This window comes from Ursus arctos, unplaced genomic scaffold (assembly GCF_023065955.2).
Source record: "Ursus arctos isolate Adak ecotype North America unplaced genomic scaffold, UrsArc2.0 scaffold_21, whole genome shotgun sequence".
In the NCBI taxonomy this organism is placed as follows: domain Eukaryota; kingdom Metazoa; phylum Chordata; class Mammalia; order Carnivora; family Ursidae; genus Ursus; species Ursus arctos.
The window spans coordinates 2,575,718-2,596,478 of NW_026622886.1; the positions used below are offsets into that span (position 1 = coordinate 2,575,718).

Here is a 20,761-nt window from a genome sequence, read left to right on the forward strand (position 1 = left end):
ACGTCTCTGCATCTTTCCTAGACCCCAGGCCCCAGTCATAACAGCACCATGGAAGGTTCTCTGGCAACGTGATGTGCTGAATGTTCCTAGGTGTCCCTTCTTCCATGAAGACTCTCCTCCTCCTTCACCCCAATCCTTGCCACCCATTAATGTGGTTCCAAAGTCACCCTCTCTGTGTAACCTTCCCAGACCCACCAAGTAGAGCTGAGTTCTCCCTCCCTTCTCCCTTCTCACATCAAGGACAGCACCTCATGGAAGATTTTGGCAATGGTTTGTTTACTTCTGTGTCTTCCCTCCCAAGCTGTAAACTCCTCCAAGTAGGGAGTGTCTTGTTTGTAATTTTATCACACAGCACAGTGCCCGGCCTATAGTAGGCCCCTGATAAATACTGGATGAATGAGTGAATGACGTACGGTCTCCTCTGTTTTGGCTTGTGCTGAGCTATGCAGTCGGAAACGAGGGGACTGTGGCAGAAGAGCAGAGGAAAGCCTGCTGACCAATACAGTGAAGAACTCCGAACAATGGCTTTTAAACATTTGAGCTCATAGACTGCAGATGATAAAGAATTTCAAATTCGAAGTTTCCTAGATGATATTTCTATGTGTACTAACTCTGGATGGTTGAAAGTTCAAATAAATGATTAAAACACGTAAAGCAGAACCGTTAAGTAATCTGGATCAGCTACTGCAGGAGAGAAACTTGAAGAGACTTAATAACGGTTCTCAATGAAAGGAAAGATTGTGTTCCAAGGACGGCTAAACAGCCCCCTTCTCCATGCACACAAAAGAAGGAAAAACATGAGATCGCGCGCTACAAAATTTAAGTCAAAAACAAAAAAGAACTCAATTTCAAGTGGGTTATAGGAACTCACTTCAAGTTACTCTTACAAATAACTGGCATGTGTGGAGGGCTTACTCAGAGGCAGGCATTGTTCTAAACCTTTCCCCATTTGTTATTTCCCCCCAAGCCCCCCGACAAACCCCTGCAGGTTAGTTTCAGTTGTATTACTCCCCGTTTACCGGTGAGAAAGTGGAGGCACCATTACTGATGGTTAAGTCACTCCCGGGGCCCTGCAGCTGGAAGATGGTGGAGCTGAGATCCCAGCCAGGGCTGTCTGGCCTCTGAGCCCTTGCTCTCACCTACTCTGCTCACCTTCCTCTCAGGATGGAGACCTGAAGCTTAGCTCAGTTAAGCTCCTGCAGCTCATTTAAATTTGAACAAGAAAATCATTGAATACGTAAATGGCCCTTCATTTTCAGGGCCACTTGCTGTCTCATGGGCTTCACTACACCAGTGTGTGTGCATGCGTGTGCACACATGCGTGCATGTGTGAGTGTGTGTGTGTGTGTACATGTGGTGAAATTCGAAAACATGCTTTTCTTTTCTTTGTTCTAGTGAGTTGGCCTACCACCTCCTGTCTTTCTAATGAGATGTTGAGTTGTTTTGGTTTCAGCAGTCTACACGCACGGTTTATAAGAGCAGACATAAGTCGAGTCAAATTTAGATGTTATGATTTTAGCTCCAGAGTGAAGGAATATGCTCTCGGGGGCTGAGAAGTCAGCATCTTCTTCCCTGTTATTTTTTTCCAAGGCAACCTTGTTCAGCCTGCCCTGGGGACATAAGCAGTGGGGTCATCGTCAGCACAGAACAGGGGCAGCTGGCTGAGCAGCTCAGATGCCTAGCACCAGGAAGTCAAGGCTCATCTGGTCCTCCGAGGAGAGAGTGATCAAGCCCCGTGCTGCGCTTGCCCAGCTGCAGGAGGCCGGAGGCTGGTTCGAGGGAACCAGGGCAGCCCAGTAGGAGCCCTGTGAAAGGGTGTGAATGAGTCACTACACTTTTCAGGTTGACTGAGATGACTTCTGTTGATTTTCTTCGAATTTAGATCTGTTATCAGTGTTCACACATGGGGCCTAACGGGAAGAAGATGAGTGAACATTTTTTTGATAGTGCCTGGCCTTTGGCAGGGTTGCGATAAGATTTGGGTTAAGATGTGACTCTGCAAGAATGTGTAGGTCAGCGTGCATGTCCCGGTGTGTGCTGAGGGCCTCAAGGAGGCATGTTTTAGTGTCTTGAGCGGAAGGAGACCCAGGGAGACAATGTTTTCTGACATTATACACAAGTCGGCCTGGGTTGGTACTTACTATTTTAGGGGATCAGCAGATACTGCAAATTTGTCAGACTTTGAGTCCAGAGTCTGGGAGAAGCACTTGCTTTTTAACCGTGTGTCCCCCACAATGACTAGATAGATTATTGGTGACTCGGTTAAGTGTTTGGGTTCTAGAAGCTCACTTAACCTTTCCAGTCTCAGTTTCCTCACCTTTAAAATGGATAGGACAATGGTACCCACCCCACTGGTTAGGGTTAAATAGATGAGTATGTGTCAAGTGCTTGGAGCAGTGCCTGGTATTTGGGTAGCATGAATTTTGCGTTCATATTAATGCATACATCTTTGTTCACATGACTTCATATTTGGCAGAGGACCAATTCCAATGCTTGTGCAAAATAGGTACTTGGTTAAATTTGTTAAATGTTGAAGGAATTAAAAGAATGGATTTAGTGAAATACATGTATGGCAACCTGTTCTGACTTCTCAGTAACCTGTAATTTGGGGGCAGACCAGACATTAGATTTAATCTCCTACAGAGAAATATTTCAAAAAAGCAGAGTGTTCTGCAATCAAACATCTATCTCTGCAGAAAAGAAGGGAACGGAGACGATGGTTTTGCATGAAGATCACAATGGGAATGGCATGAAAACCTGAGTTGAGGAATTGAGGGACAGGTAGCAGGGTCTGTGATTCTCAATCAAGTAAAGAAAAATACCTAATATAATCAGACATTTTAGAGCTGCGAAGTATATGTTAAGTTTGAGTTTACAAAAATAAATATAAAAAACAGGAGTCAAATCTCTGACCTGTATTTACCTTGTACTGATTTTCTAATAATGACAGCTTCAACTTGAAATGAATAATTTGAGAAAATAGAAAGAAAATGAACAATATAATGTTTTAGGAGCTGGTGCGGTTTAAGAGTACATTGATATTAGGTTGAATTATATGAAACTGCCACTTCTTTTGGTGAGAATGGTCAGACATTGTCAATTTCATATGGTTCAATCTAATATATTTAAGCTAATTAACACTAAATAAAAATACTTATATTACCTTGCCCTTTATATTTTAGCCTTTTAACTATGACTCTAGAACTAAATGGGCCAATTATATTTGCCTCAGCCTCTTTTGCCTCTCAGAATTTGTGCACAGTAGGTACTAAACAAATGTTTTTTTAATTGAGTGCTGTTTTCTGTTATTTTCTCTCAAAAATTAGGCCTAAATTTCATTCCGCTACCTAATGCTGAGACTGCCCTTAAAATATAATTAACAAAGTGTTAGCTTCATTCCATGTTTCATGATTTAGATAAATCCTTTCTGTTCCTTGTTTGGGCAGCACCGGGAAGCTAATTAATACATTATTAATATATCGTAGAGGCAAACGAGACTCTGCTTGTGCACGCAAGCCATGACAAGAATAAATTCGGGTCAGATATAGTTTTGCAATTAAGGAAAAATGTTGTGATAATAATGAGAAATTACTGTTTACATGACATATCTCTGCACATTAAAACACATTATAGACTTATAAAGGAGGTGAATGGCAGAACAGGCAAGCTTTCTCCTGAAGGTTCCAAGCATTTAGGGATCAACTGGGGCATCCAACGTGCCCCGCAATGAACTAGAAATGATAACCTTTGGGACCCCAGGAATGAAGAGCTTCATTATTATTCATAGACGGTTTCATAACAGTTGGGATTGGTCCAAGAGTTAGGAACACATATTGAAATAAATGAGCAGGCAGCCTGAAATGGTTTTCAACTCAGAAAATGAAAGGCTTCTCCTATGGTGGAAGAGAAGGGGCATGTTCAAAAAGGAGCAGGAATAATCCATGAGTTATACATACCTGCTCGGGCCTCAGTTTCCCCATCTTGGTCCACTACCTCCTGGAGAATATTCATTCTCTATCACATCTGTTGCTCCCAGGGTAAATGGCACTGTGCCTCAAAGTGAGATGCGTTTCTTAGGGGGAAGAGCTAGAGCTCTAAACTGGATTATTTAGGTTTTGGTTGACCCGGAGCTGTGAGAACAGCCACATTACACAAGCAGAGTTCTGAGAAAAGAGTTGCTTTCATTTTTCAAACAGAAGAACCACAATCCTTGCTCAGTTTGGATCCTTAGACAAATCAAATAAACGAGCAAAAGAGGGCTCACGGAACCCCCAGTTTTAACTTTTCGCCCAGTGCCTCAGATTTTTCTTAGAGATTTTTTTCTCTGAGCGTAGAGCAGGTACAATATTCTGTTCTGTTTGTGCTGTCTAATGAGATCCCAGCCCAAGGGGATGTGCTCCCGCGATAATGTCCTAATGCTAATTACATTTTAGAATGGTTCGGGCAAGAGTAGCTCCAAACATACTTGAGGTAATAACTAGTCCTATATCCAGAAGGTCAACAGTTCAATCAAAGAGAGAAAAAAAAGTGAGCATATCTTAAGAAAGAGTTCAAGTGGTTTTGTACAAGAGCTCTCATTAAGTCTACAACAACACTTAAAACACCGGTCGGGCTAGGTAATTCTAGATTTCCCTTTTTAACTCGTCGAAAGCTCCTGATTTCAGGGAGCAGTGTCTGAGAACAAGAAGCATCTGGCAGGTGAAGGGGAGAAAGTGTGTTGTTAAGGAATTGGCTGGAGTTTTAGGTTAGGGGTCTGTGCCAAGGCTGCAGCACAGAGTTTGAGAAGGGAGGGGGTGTGGACTGCGGATGAAAAAGCAGAGGTGAGGCTGGAGCGTTGGTATCAGATGAGGGCCCCGGGCCAATCTTCTATTATGGTAACAACACGGCTTTGAACCATGATGACAATAAATCCCTCGAATAATTGTGCATCAAACCACTAAACACAAAATTACAATCTGCTCTCGTCAATGCAGTTTCCATAACAGTGTCGGAAAATTTCCCCATCTTCCCATTTTTCTATGATTTCTAATGAGCACAAAAGAGGAACAACTGGAAACTATACCCATTGCTTTCTGTTTTAAATGACTGACGTTATCTTTCACTTAAAGTGCATAGCATTTTAACCTATTTTTAAGATATTTATTGAGCACCTATTATGTACTTGGCAATGGTCATATGGCTAATCGTTTTAGAGAAGATTCCTAAAAAAGACTTTCTGCTCTGCCAAAGATAAAGTATTAAAATAACAAAACAGCTCAAGGATTTTTTTTTAATGTGCTAAAAAGTGGTGTTTTTCATCCTCCAAGAGCCCCCCACTCTGCACAAGGAGGTCCTTTCAATAAGGGTGCGATGCAATCTGGCGTTGTGTGAATCACAGTCTAAGAAGTAACCATTTCAGGGGGACCATGTTCAGGAGATAAAACACAACTAAGCTGGGAAACTGAAGGATGATTTTTATAATTTAAATTACAGGGAAATTTTAGGGCTGAAAATCAAGTGACAATAAAAGTGACTTAACTCAGTAACCTTTAAATAGAATTTTCAAATGTACAGAAAAGTACAGAGAAGAAGAAAAGGACTGTATGTATACCCACCACTCCTAGAGTTTTTATGAGTCTTTGTAACAGACCCTGTTCTATTTCAGAGGGGTCCGAAAGTTGCTCAAGTAAAAACCTTTCTGTGTCTGAGACCAGCCCCTGGGGATAAAACCTTTCGGGAGGCCATTTTTGGTGCATGGAATTCTCTTCTCTCCTCTGGGCCACTCCCCCTTGAGCCGTTACTGATGGGGCAGGGGAGGGCCTGGCAGATGCTAGCAGGGCCTCTGCCCTTCAGCACATCACACTCCCTTCGAGGGGATTGATGCCTACATAAATAATTCTAACATAAGGCTGACATGAGTGCTGGGGAGAAAGAGATTAATTCTGTCTGAGGAGGGGGTAGGTTTGGGCCTAGCCCTTCAAGGTTGGCTCGGATTTAGGAAGGTCCCTATCTGGGGGATGGGGAAGCTCGAGGAAGAGGGAAGGCCTTATTCCAGAATGTGGAGCACATGTGGTCCTTGGAACCAAGTGTATGCTCTCAATGAAATGGGTATGCTCTGGCTGTAAAAAAACGTTGAGGGCCTCTAGCTTATTGATGGAGGGGTCAGTGCCCTAAATTCTCTCATTTCCTTTTCCAACTACCGAGTTGCTAAGTCTTACTGAATTTTTATATATCATCCAGCTGCTTTTTAAACCCTCAAATCATGTAATAGAGTCATAATTTACCTTTGGAGAGCATGTTACAATTTATAAATGGCTTTTTTTTATACACATGATTACATTTGATCCATATAACAGCCCCGTGACACCACAGGCTCATCTCCGCAAGCTATTTCCTTTGAAAGTAACTACTACTTAGAGAAACTACTAGCTATAGAAATCAGAAAAATTTCCACTAGCAGCCTTATTGTGTTAGAAGTGCACACCAGGATAAAGTCAGCAATTTGGGAGAAATGAAAGAAAGGGTCCCGAGATAGCGATTGAGAGTCACAGGGGGACGACAGGATTGTGGTTTTGGAAACGACAGTGATGCAGAAGGTAGAAGATGGGGTGAGTGTAGGGTGCAGCGTGGTGGTCCACTGCAGGGGGCTGGGGGGGGATGGTGGTACTTAGCACAGTACTGAGCACTCAGCAAGCCCAGAGTTAATACCTGTTCAGCCATAAGTGGGGCTGGGTATGCATCTTAAGCAGTGCCAGCAGCACAATTCAAAATATAAAATGGTGACTTTTGGAACACGGGTACAGAATAAAATGAATATTTTTTTATAACACTGAGGAGTGAGAGAGTGGTTCAATCGGGAGGAAGGGAGGAACGCTCATCTCATTTGACACATCTACATTCTCTCTCCTGCAACATCTCCATCTATGGTAACTTTATAAACTGCTTTTCACATATCGACTCGGTGCACTTTTGCAACTACTTGATAGAAGCTAAAACAGCCAGGACACCGTGATGGTTGTAATCTAGTTGGAATAAGCCTTACTGACTTTGGATACATCAACATATCCATTTAGCCTGATGCAAATCAGTTTACTTTTCTACTTAGAGACATGATGTGAAATGAAATTAATCCAGTTGCAGCAAAGTGAGTGAATTCAGTTGAATAAATCCCTTTCCGTGGAAAAGAACTTTGTTTTGCAGCTCATTTGAAACAAAAACCCCACATGGCAGCGTAATGCCTTCTCTGGAACCGAGCAAATGCATTTATCCCACTTTTATTTACAGCTAAATTCACATAGAGCTGTTTCCTATGATAGCGTACTCTATTGTCCTTAGGTGAGGTTCACAGTGAAAGCATTTGCTTTCTGTGACAACCAGAATGTGACAATGGCACTTAGCCTAAGGACTGTCTCTTCAACTAGACTATGAACTCAGCAAAGATCAACAACCCCTTCGAGAGAGAAAAGAGAGACTAATAGAAACCAACAAAACCATGTGTACTCTTGTAGATTCTCTCTTCTCTGCCCTCCACTGTCAAAAGGGCAGCCAGCACACAGTGTATGTTTAATAAATACATTTTGGTGGTGACTATCACAAGAGGGCAGGGCCTGGAGAAGGTCCAGAGAACACCAAAGGGATGAAGAGGTTGGGGCTGTGCTAATGCAATTGAGATTCTTTGCCCCAGAAAGGGGAAGGCTGGGTGTGGCCATTCTGGAGGTCATTGGGGTTGTTCATCATCGCTGAATGTTAGAAAGCACATAGGCTCCCTGGTGGGATGAAAGAGAGTCAACTTACATCTTAGGAAGAGGATTTGGGGTCAGGAACGGGGAAGAAGGCTCAACTTAGCTGGATTATAAGGCATCGACACAATCTTTAAGAATCTTTCCCTGGAAATTTTACAGTTGAAAAGTAGATAATCTTTCTGAAATGATTTAGCTGTGGTACAGCAAGGAAATGACCCAAGAACCTCATAAGCTCTATTCCAGTTCTGACCCCATGATTTTTCACCAGCCAATGTCAGCACCTGGTTGGATTCTCGCCTACCTTTCTCCATAGCTGGAGGCATCTGACCCCTTCCTGCAAGTCAACCATACTGTAGACTTAGCACTAAGCCTTTTCTCAGTTGGGAGGGATTTAAGACGTTCACTGTGACTGAACGCTTGGCTAACATTACATCAGGTCACCCCCTGCTGCTGCCCTGGCTCAGAGGTGTCCCAGTTCCAGCGAACGGGATTTTGTCTTGCTCCTAAGTCCTTGTTTTACTGGATTTACCTGAAATCCACTGTGTACTCCCAGGCTAACACCTGAAATCCTTTCTTGTTTTCCAGGCCTAACATGATTTTGGGATCATATCTAGTATCTGTTCTAGGACTGAAGCTTTGAGTGTCTCCAGCCCATCCCTCCCCGCCCAGTTCATATCTAGGGTCTAGTCTCTGAATCCCATCCCTGTTCCCTAGAGCTGACTGTCTGTGCACAGAGCACTGGTGACCGTCTGCCCTAGATGTCTCCTCTCACCTGTGGCTGGATCCCCCACTCCCTTCCTTGCATGTCCCTACCATCCCCTTCCTCCCATGTCCTTACCATCATCACTCAGGCCACTGCCAGCCTATCTGTTCTTTGGTCATATCATGACATGCCACGAGGCTCCACCGGCCTAATGTGTTCTATAATCAGGAACGGGGTAGAGGTGCACCTCTGAACCTTTCTCTACAAGCTATATACCTCAGTAACAGGGTTTCTCAACGTTTTTACTATTGACATTAGAGGCTGGTTACGTCTTTGCTGCGGGGACCGTCCTATACATCGTAGGGTCCTTAGCAGCACCGTAGGCCTCCACCCACAAGATGCTAGTAAAACCCCCCACCCCAAATTGTGACAACTAAAAATGTCTCCAGGCTTTGCCAAATGTCCCTGGCAGGGAGGGGATGTCAAATCTCTCCCCGCTGAGGACCCCTGTTCTACAAGAACTCAGAAAGTCAAGAGTATGTTAAAGCCAGTTATATAGACTTTGAGAAATAGCTGGATGTATATAAAGTATTTAAATCTGGTAAAATTTTAACTAACAACTCTAAGCTCTTAACACCAAATGGAATTTTAGAATTGTATTATGACACAAGATGGATGCTGGGTAACGTGGGATGAAAACCTGGCACCTAAGGTCGGTTCTTCTCATATTTTAGTGTGCATAAGAATTACCAGGGGAGTCTTTTAAAAGTTTGGATTCTAATTCAGTAGGTTTGAGGCAGGGTCTGAGATCCTCATTTGTAATGGGTAGTAGCAGCTGGAGTGGTGGTTGAATAGTTGAGTAGGGAGGCCCTAGACCAAAATCACTGGGGAGGGGGAGGGGGGGGATCTTTGAGTCTTGAGGATTACAAGGTCATGAGAGCAACATTAAAATTTGCATCACAATGACAGATTAGGAAAATGTGGATGCTCCCTGAACCTTTCTATAAGAACAAAACTGCTCACAAGAATGGGTTTTGAAATGTGACATTTCTATTAGCTTGAAGTTATAAAAGTTATACAAGTTAGCTGTGAGTTTTTTGCTTTGGCCGGGAAAGAAAATCTATGAACTGCTAAGCTACTTTGGCAAGACTTTTAGGGGTTTCCAAAGATCTGACAGAAACCTAAACTTCAAGGTCTTTGTAGTCCTTATTTTACTAACGGAAGAGGCTAGGGCTGAGGATGCAGCTGGGGGAGGGGAAGGAGAGAGAAGAATCACGTTAAATGAGGCCTTGCAGTGAAACAGATATACCTGATAATGTTTACTCAAATTACAAATTGTTCATTGACATTGTATTGACATCACATGATGTTACTCTAACCCCAAATCAGATCACTCAGCTACAGGTTTAAAACAGTTGCAAAATTGAATGTTATTCACTACAGCATACAGTGGTAAGCATAATCGAATCTTCCAAAAGCTGCTGAGAGCCTGAAACAAAATTTCCTCCTCTCACATAATAGTGCCTCTGAGTAACTTTTATTGAGAGCTTTGCAGACATCTGACTCATTGTTGCATATCCTTGGGAAGGAAATGGCCATTTATACTTGTTCCTATTTTATAGCCAGAAAGATCGAGGCTCACTTGTTTGTATAAAGATGTAGATTTGTCCAGGGTTGCAGACAATTTATAGATAGGAAGGAGATAATAAAGTCCTGACCCCACAGAGACCTCTTCCGGGGGGTCCAGCATGAGACTAGCTATGCCCTCAGCCACAAATAAATAGTAACCTGCTGGGAGGGAGAACTAATTCACTAGCTTGGAAATTTTTTTTTTTTTAAAGATTTCATTTATTTATTTGACAGATAGAGAGAGAACAAGTGTGCAGAGTGGCAGGCAGAGGGAGAGGGAGAAGCAGGCTCTGCCTGAGCAGAGAGCCTGACGTGGGTCTCAATTCCAGACCCCTGGGATCATGACATGAGCCGAAGTCAGACACTTAACTAGCCTAGCCACCCAGGTGCCCTGCTTGGAAATATTTTGGTAAGTTGTTATCGATATGACTTAGTATGATAGGGATAAATTTCTCTACATTTAAACCTCTGTGCCTAGAGTTTTTTGTTTGTTTGTTTTTAAATCAATGATTAAGTACAGAATAAGGAAGATCTGGCTTAATAGTAACGCATGGGAACTCAAGGGTTTTAGCTGACCACAATTTCAGTATGAGTCAGCCTTGTGACATGAATGCCAAAAAGGCTAATGCAACCTTGGGCCATGTTAATAGAAATAAAAAGCATAGAGGAAGAGAGGCAACAACTCCATGGTATTCTGGAGAGCTCTGTCCCATTCTGGGCACCATGGTCCAGGCAGGACCTTAAACTGGAGTCCGTCAGAGGTGAGCACTTAAAATGATGACAGCATGCAAGATCCCATCTTAGGAAAGTGGTTAAAAGAACCAAGGATATTTATGCTTGAAGAAGAAGACTTAGAGGGGGACATAAATGGAAGTGAGAGAAAAGCAGGCAATCTGGGAAAAGAGCTTGAGGAGCAATTTCCAGCGGCAGAAGTTGATTTCCTCAAGGAAAAAAAAAGTCACAGAGCCTTCTCAAATCTTGGCATTTGGAAAATAAACAGATCATCAGCAAAGACGACCCTATTCCTCCTATGATTTCTGTGAAGGATGCAAATTTGTGGATGCAGTTATGTCTCTTTGTCAAGCCACCTCCCTCCCCTGCAGGGGCACCTCCTCCAGGAAGCCCTCCTTGCTCCACTTGCTCTGTTAATCTCCTTGGCATGAGCTGTGCACTGCAGTTTTCATCTGTCCTGTTTCCCTAATAGATTGTACATTCCTTAGGGGGAAAAGATCCATTTTGGTTTTGTTTTTATTACCCTAAGTGTTCTCAGTACATCTGGGTACCGTGAGTTAGGGATTGAGGGGATGTCTGCTGACGGTAGCCCAAAAATGAATTAAAGTAACAAAAATGGGTAATTTTTTATAGCATCTATATGACAGAGCATTATAGTGTGCTCTCTTGATGATAACAGCACCTAAATGACCCTTCATTTTATGAGATAATTTGAGCTGACAAAGTTGGCTGTGTACTAAATCTTGCTTTTCCCTACAACTTGCATTTTAAAATAAAAACTGTGTATCCGTGTTGGAAACAAGAACAGCAACAGCAACAACACAAAGTTTACTATGGCAGAGCTCCACCTGCCTTGTTCCAGGTCTTGGGAACCTCTCTCCAGCTAGGGGATTTTTTTTGACTTCACACTTTCTTCCTCTTTGTTTATTCGAATATTTACAGGGAACCAGTGTCCAGTCACAACATCGTACAGTATCTACTTGATAAAGTGAATTAGTAGTCTGTTTAACAATATTGGTCTAAGAGACAGAAATGCCACAAAATGAGTTTGGCTAAAAAAGAAAGCACCACGCTATGCATTTTATAAATGAGATATTGCATCCTTCTATTACATCAAAGATATAAAAGTGCTTGTAACAATGCATGTTTCTTCCCAAGTGTGCTGTGCAGCAGGTTAAAGAATGGTATTGTTCCACTCAAGGACAGAAGAGGGAATGGAGCCCACTGAGTCATCCACAAGGCTGAGGAAAGAGCACAGAACATAGGAGCTAAGTGCATGCTCTGTTGTTCTTATCAGCGGACAGTATTTCTTCCCACAGTCAACGACCTGACAAGGGACTGAGCAAATTATATGCTTCTCTAACAACTAAGAAGTTGTTATAGCTCCATTCGCCAGCCTCAAGTTCATCTGGAAAATTCACGAAACAAAAGAGCGGAGCAACCAGGGCCCCCAATTTTATATCTCTGGCTATTAACCACAAATGAAGATCTGTGGCAACCTGCCTGATTACGGAAGTAGCCAGCCTGTCCCTGCCAATAGTCTTTGGCTCAGACTAGTACAAAGGCCAAGAACAGGGTGGCTCCTGCAGTGCGGGGCAGACCTTTGGTTCTGGGGCTCTATCTGGCAGCTGACATACAGAGCATGAGAATTTTTCTGCCTGTTTTAGCTTCCCAGAGAGACTCAGAATTAAGCTGGGACTAGGTCCTGGATTTTGAGTACTTGACGGCATAAGCTATGGACACTTTTAATAAATCTGAAACAAATTCATCCTAATTATGCTGACCCAAAGATTCTCCAGATAGCTCCCAAAATGAAGGGTTTGGTCACATCGTTTTTTCTTTCAGGGTGTCTGTGCTCAGAGCTTGCAGACCCTCTTATGAGTCTCCCAATTTCCAAACACATTTCAGGGACATTAAAGGAAATAACTCTTAATAATGAAAAATCGGATAGAAGGTTTAGGTCCTTCAAAGAGGAACAATCTTTATAGAAGGATAAGATTTATCAGCCCCAAATAAGTCCATCATCTTTATTTATTTCCATATTATTCATTTATTTCCACTCTGAACTACCCAAGATGGATAATAAATAATCGTGGTATGTCTGTCTAATGCGGAGCACAGACAGCAAAATCACGGTGAGGCCGTCAGCCCTGCAGGAAAATGAAGCAACCAGCCGAACCACACACAAGCAGCCCACAAAAGCACTATTACATTTATATCTTCTAACAGGATTTGGACCTCACAAAGGAACCCATCACGAACTGGACACCAGCTTTTATGACCTACAGGGAAGGGTAAAAGGTCCTGTCCTCTATCACAGAAAAGGTCATTTCTCTCTGTTCTCAGACCCCATGGGATTAAGTAATTTGCAACATAACCAAAAAGGCTTCCGAGTACCTACGGTCTCACTTCTCACTTGACCAAGAAGGAAACTGAGGCCCAGAGAGATTACAATGTCTTATTTAGAGTTGTGCAGGGAGCTTCCAGGACAGCCAAATTCAGATTTCCAGAAGCTCATCAAGGGTTCTTGTGTGTTCAGAGCTCAGTGCCCAGACTAGTGTAGCAGGAGGAGCCCTGAGTATCAACTTCACAGCCTTGGTCTTAAGTCTGGGCGGACGTTAACAAAATGACCTCGAGAAAGTCACATAAATTCTCGAGCTTTGCTTTTCCCACACTGCAACACGAGAGGTAAAATATGTGGTGTGTCTACCTCAAAGATCAAATGAGATAATGTGTGAAAAGTCTTTTGAAAGCCTGTATAAGGTTCAGGGTGAAATAACTTCAGATAAAGGAAATTTTTCCTGTCAAGGATATACGGGTAGACTCCAGGGGATTCATGGACCACTGGAAATTTTGCATAAATGTGTGTGTGGATGAGTGCTAGCTAGCAACACTTCCCCCTTCCCCCCCCCCCCGAGGTTCTATAGCTTCTGTGAGCTTCCTAAATGGGTGGCTGACATTTTCCTCCAACCCCTACCACACGACTGCCAGTAAGAATCTATGCGCTATGGATATCAACATATTTATGATTGACTTAAAAGGCTGGTGTATTAAAATATGACTGTTTTTGTGTATTGAATGTATGGCTGAGATTTTCCTGCTGGCTTTACTGATTCAATAACCTGTGTTTTTAAAACATAAATTTATTTGGGGGAGGGGAGCTAATCTGACCTCCTGTCTTGCTCCATAAAAGACTAAAAATCTATGGCCTATAAAATATGAATAGAAATTTCAAGTTACAAAGCAACCAGGGTTTTTGTTTCCTACTTGTGTACTTCCCTAGTAATATTTCCTGGTTATCTGAAAGAGATTTCTTTGAAGTCATATTTAACAAGAGAACTATCTACTTATTATTTACTGAGTTCCTACTGAGTTCTCAGCACTTTGTTTCCAGTATTTTCCCATAAAGCACTAGACAAAAGACACAAATCATAAGCCATTTGTAGGCTGCCACATTATGCCTGTGGTTCTAGAAGGCTGAGCGGTGTGGAGAAAAACAAATGAAAAAGTATTATTCATGACCAATTGATCAATTAGGCTGCTTTTCATTAAAAAACATAAAAAGGCAGAACCAATTTAGCAATGACTGTGTTAGAAGTGCATAAAAACATTATTAATGTTGGATTTTTTTTCCTCATTTATTTTTAGTTCTGTTTAGAAAATTACACTTGAGAGCTTTCTGTAACAGCATTTGAGGGAGTGGATAAGACAGCACTGGAAACCTTTTGTAATGCTAACGAAGGGGTAGGGACGGATACTGGTTAGTAAGGCCTTTTCTGTACACAGTTACATGTTTCCGAAGCAGAGACTGACTTCTGGAATATCTGAGCGTATGAGATAACCAACCAGAGAAGTTACCTACTCAGCAGACTCATCCATCGTCCCATAAAGAAATCCAGTGGGGTCTTTTATCAATCTGACAACGGCTATACTCCTCCATTTTAGTGGTAAAATCTTAATACAGTATGGGAATGTGAAAAATGAGAGGAATTTTTTTTTTCCCTCTTGACTATATCAAAATATCACCTCCTGTCCCACGGCTCTGAGGACTCGTGATTCCCCTCTTGTTTTATTCCTTGCTGTTTGCTTCCTTCCTATTCCTTCATAGTTCTATATTTTTCAGTTCCTAGTGGTATCTTCTGTTTGAAGTTTCTCGTACAGAGCCTCAAGCTATATAAACGCAGTGAGTGCTCTCACCCATGCTTAACGTAGTGCTATCATTCCGATGAACAAAACCCAAAATCTATTTTGGTAGCAACGGTCACAGATTTTCCATAACTTAGAGTGACTTAAAACCTGGGTTGTGGTGGCCTGAGGTCCTGTTACTGCTTCCCATTCAGTTCCATTTGTGTCATTTCTCACTACAAGTGCGAGTCTTCGGAGAGAATGTTCTGGAGTCAGACTGCCTGGGTTCAAATCTGGGCTCTACCACATACTAGAAGTGACCTTGTGTTGGTTTCTTAACCTCTCTGCACCTGTGCTTCCTCATTTGCAAAAGAAGGATAACATAGCGCTTACTTCATTGGGCCCTTATGAAAAGCAAATGAGTTCACATGTATAAAGGAATAGACCAGTGCTGGGCAAATACTACAGACACAGACACCATTTTAGGGACTTTACATGTATAAATTACAGTTGCTCCTTGAATAAGGTGCGGGTCAGGGCACCACCCTCTGCCCCCAACTCCCGTTCAGTCAAAAACCTGTGTATGACTTTTGACTCCCCCCAAACTTAACTACTAGTAAACACCTGTTGACCAGAAGCCTTACCAATAACATGAACACTCAATTAACACCCATTTTGCATGTTCTATGTGTTATATACTGTCTTCTTACAATGAAGTGAGCTAGAGAAAAGAAAATGTTATTAAGAAAATCATAAGGAAAGGGGCACCTGGGTGGCTCAGTCGGTTAAGCGTCTGCCTTCAGCTCAGGTCATGATCCCAGGGTCCTGAGATTGAGCTGAGCAGGGAGCCTGCTTCTCCCTCTGCCCCTCCCTCACATTCTCTTTCTCTCTCTCTTTCAAATAAATAAATAAAATCTTTAAAAAGAGAGAGAGAAAATCATAAGGAAAATATATTTATAATACTGCACTGTATTTATAGAAAAAAATCCGAGTGTAAGTGGATTCACACAGTCAAACCCACGTTGTTCAAGGGTCAACTCTATTGAGTCTCAAAAACAATATAAGATAGATACCATTATTACCCTCGTTTTGTAGCTTGAGAAACTAAGGCACAGAAAGACTAACTTGTCCCATCTGGCCCAGTTACTAGCTGGAGGACTGGCCTCAAACCCACAGCAAGCACTCAATAAATGTTACTTATTATTGTTGTTGGAGTTATTTCCTGAATTTATACACTCAATAATATCTGCTATTGCTGCTAAAAATGATGAATTTGTATGTCTAATCCTTCTTCAAAGTGTATAAAAAATGTATATGATCCCTAATGGAACAGTCGATTTTGGCAAGGATTATCACCTAAAGCCATTAGGTGACATTTGTTGGGAAATAAGGTACTACCACAGTGCCAAAGTGTCACCCGCTCGGAGAACTTGTTAATTGCAAAAGCGGAAAAAGTACCTTCACAATGAGAGCTCCCTGGAGTGAGAACACGACTTCGAGCCATGATCAAACCCAGAGCCACAAATAGAGGGACAACCTGGCATTTTGCGCCTCCTGATGAGATGCAATATGGAGCACCTTATAAAGAACGTTCACTCGAAATCTAATCAATGCTTAGGCCAAACTTGGGAGTTTACGGGAAATACAGGGGGTAGGGGAGCAAATTAAATGACACCATGAGGCAACAACAAATCCAGAACATGGGACATCCTACAAGATAACTGGCCTAACCCTTAAAAAAAAAAATCCAATTATCGAATAAAAAGACATAAAGCCCAAATGTAAAAATGTGCTTTGCTTTATAAAATTAGATCCTACTTTTTTTTTTTAAAGGTCTAGATTCTGACTTTGGGGGGGCGGTCAGGTGGTGAAGGTTAAATATGGTCTAAACATTAGATCATATTAAGGAATTACTGTCTGTCTTCTTAGGTATAATGAAGGTGGTGTGGTTCTATAGGAGAATGCCCTTATTCTTAGATGTGTATCCAATTATTTAGGAGTGAAGTGTCACTTTGTCTGTAACTTTCAAGTAGTTCAGAAAGAAATACACAAAGAGAACAAATATGGCAGAAAGATAGCGGTCGGTGAGCCTAACAGGTGAGTATAGGGGTATTCATTGCACTAATATTTCAACTTTTTTTTGTTTGGACATTTTCTTCACAAAATGTCTTACATCTTCTTTGGAGAGCATATGAGACTTTTATCTTCAAGTACTTAGTAATTGTTTCGTTTAATTCTCTAAAATGTTTGTCCGCGAATGCACATTTAAAAAGAAATTTTTAAAAATCACTTACTGAATTTTTAGTGGCTCAACCTTATTGAAACCTAATAGTAACGTTGAAGAGTGCTCAGTGCCTAATACAGGGCCCAATACATAATGAATGCCCAATAAATGTTTATAAATGCTTATTTGTTAAATTTATTTTGTTCCTGAGAATTTAAAGGTTGCAGGAAAGAAAAAAAGAAAGAAAGAAAGAAAGAAAGAAAGGAAGAAAAGAAAAGAAAGAAGAGAGAGAGAAAGAAAAAGAAAGAAGGAAAAGAGAAGAGAAGAGAAGAGAAGAAAAGAAAAGAAAAGAAAAGAAAAAAGAAAAAAGAAAAGAAAAAAGAAGAAAGAGGAAAGAAAGAGATAGATGAGGCTGCGGTCTGCCTTTGCAGATCAAGATATGCTTTAGCAAATACTTGGGATGGACAAAATGGGGGCCAATCAACTGCATCATTTGATTCAAATAACTTAGGTCACAAAGATTCTTGACCACATTTTGAATTGCTTTAGGAGAGCCTGAAAATGAAGAATCTGGCCCTTGGACTAATCCAGCAGCAACTGTAACTTCTTTAAGAATTCCTGATGGAATCACACTTAATGACACATTTTTGGACAATGGTGGGTTTTTCCTTGGTCCAGGGAAAGAGGCAAGTTCTGCTCAAGTTTGAGCATGAGTGCCAAAAGGCACCAACACCAGCAGGTGTTATTCTCTGAGAATCAATAAACTTGGGGGAATGGGGATCATTTTCAACTCTTCCAGAAGGCGATGGTTCTAAAAGAGGTGGCTTCAGGCAGTAAGTGAATTATATTTTGTATAAAAGTGGAAAGAAAATGATCAAGATCCAAAGAAATAATTAATAATGACACAATTTTGCATTTTCATAGTGTCTTTTTCCCAAGGCACTTCATATCTGTGTGAGCTCATTTATTCTCATAGTATCCCTGTGAAGTAGACATAGAACAACTGAAATAAAAGAATAAAAGGAATTTTCATCAGGACGTAAGATGTGGAAGATATTCAAAGGGATATCATATTAGCAATAGAGATATTACTCAAATCGATATTCAGCAAATCGATAGCATCCCTTTCCTCTGCTTCAATAAGTCATTAAAAAAATAAAACCTATTACAATTTAAGGAAAATAAGCTTGCAGTTTACTCTATGGGAGACATTCCAAGTCCACTCTAAAAAGGTAGTTTTATTCAATGATGCAGGCCTTCTCTCTTTACAGAAAAACAAAGTTCTCGAAAAGAGTACAAATCATAATTTTTAAAACTTGAAATTTAAATGCGCTTAGATGGTTCTATATTTACATAGATGTAATAGTGGATCTTTCTATAAAGAGGTTTGCCTTAAAATTATATTATGAATGCGAGGTTTTATAAACAATACTGGGTTGTTCAAGCAGAGTTTACTTATAGTAAATGTTCTTTCTGAAACCAAAAATAAGGAAGAGAAAAAGGGGGACCCGACTAAGGAACTTATCTGTCTATGGTAAATGCAGCAGTATAGAACAAAAGATGCTTCAGCTTGAGGATTCCCACCCTCAGATGACATAACATGAGCCCATGCAATCTTTCCCATTGGATTTTTAGATCCTAAACATTTCCCTCTTAATTTATCTGGGGATGAGTATTTTCAGTAATGTGCAGATTAAGTTACGTATACCTTATTAACAAGGCCTTATTCCAGGTGCATAAACATGGTATTTTTAAGTTGTGAAGTCCTGAGTGGGTATACTCAACCCTCATATTCAGGAATAATTGGGGCAAAGAGCATAAAGGAGCTGTCTTCAGGCTCAATGCCTGAACTGGACACCATCTTAGGGACATGACGCTAATTATTAATAAAGAGACAAAGATAGACAATACTCTCTCAAAATCTATTTCAACAAAAAGTTCTCTTTTTGTAAAGAAATCCAAAGTGGTGTTCTTTGTAAAGGTACCCTAAATACTAAGAGAAGTAGAAATGTAAGTAAGAGAGCAATCCTGGCCCCACAGTGCCAATGTTTCATTCATTGTTTCCCAGACCTTCACACCACTCTCAACTGGGTTTCAATGCTGACTATGGAGAGGCGGGATTTCATCTCTGTAATGGGTCTAAAGTGTCTCCGTGGGATGGCTCAGGAGCCAATTAGCAGAGAATTTTGTGTGCTTGGCTGGATAAGGAACAAGTTCCTTTGCTGGACATTGAATCTCATCCCCACAAGCATTGTTACGGCAAAAGATTTATAGACCTTCACAGATGGACCAAAATATGAAAAGCAATATTTAGAGAACCATGGGATTAATTTTAATTACATTTGACTCATAGAGAACATTCTGCAAATTATAAAACTGTTCAAGATCTCTAGAGCATATGGCCCGATGTTGTATAATGACATACCTTTTTGAAGAGAAGAGGTTGAGTCTATGTCTTGGCTTTGACACCGAGTTAATAGTATCTTCTCTTCCAAGAAGGAAGACAAAGTCAAACGTCAAAATGACTGCATTTCAGAGGACAGATCCACCTTGTGCTGTCTTCCAAGGACCACACTAAAACAGGGTACAAGTTCACAGATTCATTAATAGTGCCTCCTCCTGCCTTACTTCTTACTCCCTCCTCCAAACTACCCCCAGTCAGCCCTGCAGTCTGTAGGCAAACCACACAGGAACTAGCAGAAACCGGGCTTCAGAGAGTTGGGCGTGAGCCTTAGATTGTGTGGTTTTGTTTTCTTGCTGCCGGAGTTGAACTAAAATGCAGGAGGTTCTCTGAAACACTTTTGCTTCTTTATGCTTGGTTTCAATTTTAACAATTTCCCCCCTGAATGATTCTGTTCACATAAGAAAATTTCTAATCCTCGAGATGATCCATCAACAATCTGCTGCTGCTCTGAAGGAAAACTCTCATTTTCTCTTATTACATCCAAGAACCCAGAGAAAAATTAGGACTTCTTCGGGGAACGTATTTAACACCACCCTGGGATCACCCACAAAGCCAAAATCCCAGAGACAATGCTTTCTTAGTACACTCAGTATTACTCTTAGTCCGTAACATCACCCTTAACAAAAAACAAAAGAAGAAAAGCTCTGAGCCAGGATGACTTCTAACCCCAGTTTTGCCAGCCAGGGAAGAGGGGGGACTGGTTCCTTAGATCTTGGGGATTTCCCTTTCTCCTGAGTTGCTTGGGCGAAAGGATTTCTGGGATTTAAAGATTTTTCACTGAGCTAAGATTTTGGTCACTGCCAACTTCCTCAGTTCTTACCTTCAAATTTGTGAAAACCCTCCTTCCCCTTTAGTTCCCATACCAAGTGCAACTTGTGAAGGCCTCTTCCTCTCTTTGCTTTTACTAGAAATGGATTGCCAACGATGCATCTTTTGCACAAAATAAGAGACGTTGCTACCTGCTAATGGTGCCAGTCAGAGTCTGGGCCCAAGAGGGAAATGCTGGCTCACAGGATGTTCCCAGCATTAATCCCTTAAAGGCTAAGGAGGAGGGCATCATGGAAGACTCAGTTTGGAGTTCTAAAATTTAAACTCATTCTACATTATGAATGATACCTTTTTTTTTTTTTTAAATCTTTCCACCTCCTTTATACCTAAATCTT

The 20,761-nt window shown here is 41.3% G+C and overlaps 1 protein-coding gene across 1 annotated transcript in view; it reads right to left on the reverse strand.

The window, feature by feature from the left end:
• Positions 1-19,741, reverse strand: part of GRAP2 (GRB2 related adaptor protein 2) — a 60,979-nt gene extending 41,238 nt beyond the window's left edge. Inside the window, exon 1 of the mRNA XM_026479588.4 lies at positions 19,560-19,741. The gene's annotated coding sequence lies outside the window, so the exon portion shown is untranslated. The remainder of the gene's footprint in view (positions 1-19,559) is intronic.
• Positions 19,742-20,761: the final 1,020 nt, after the last annotated feature.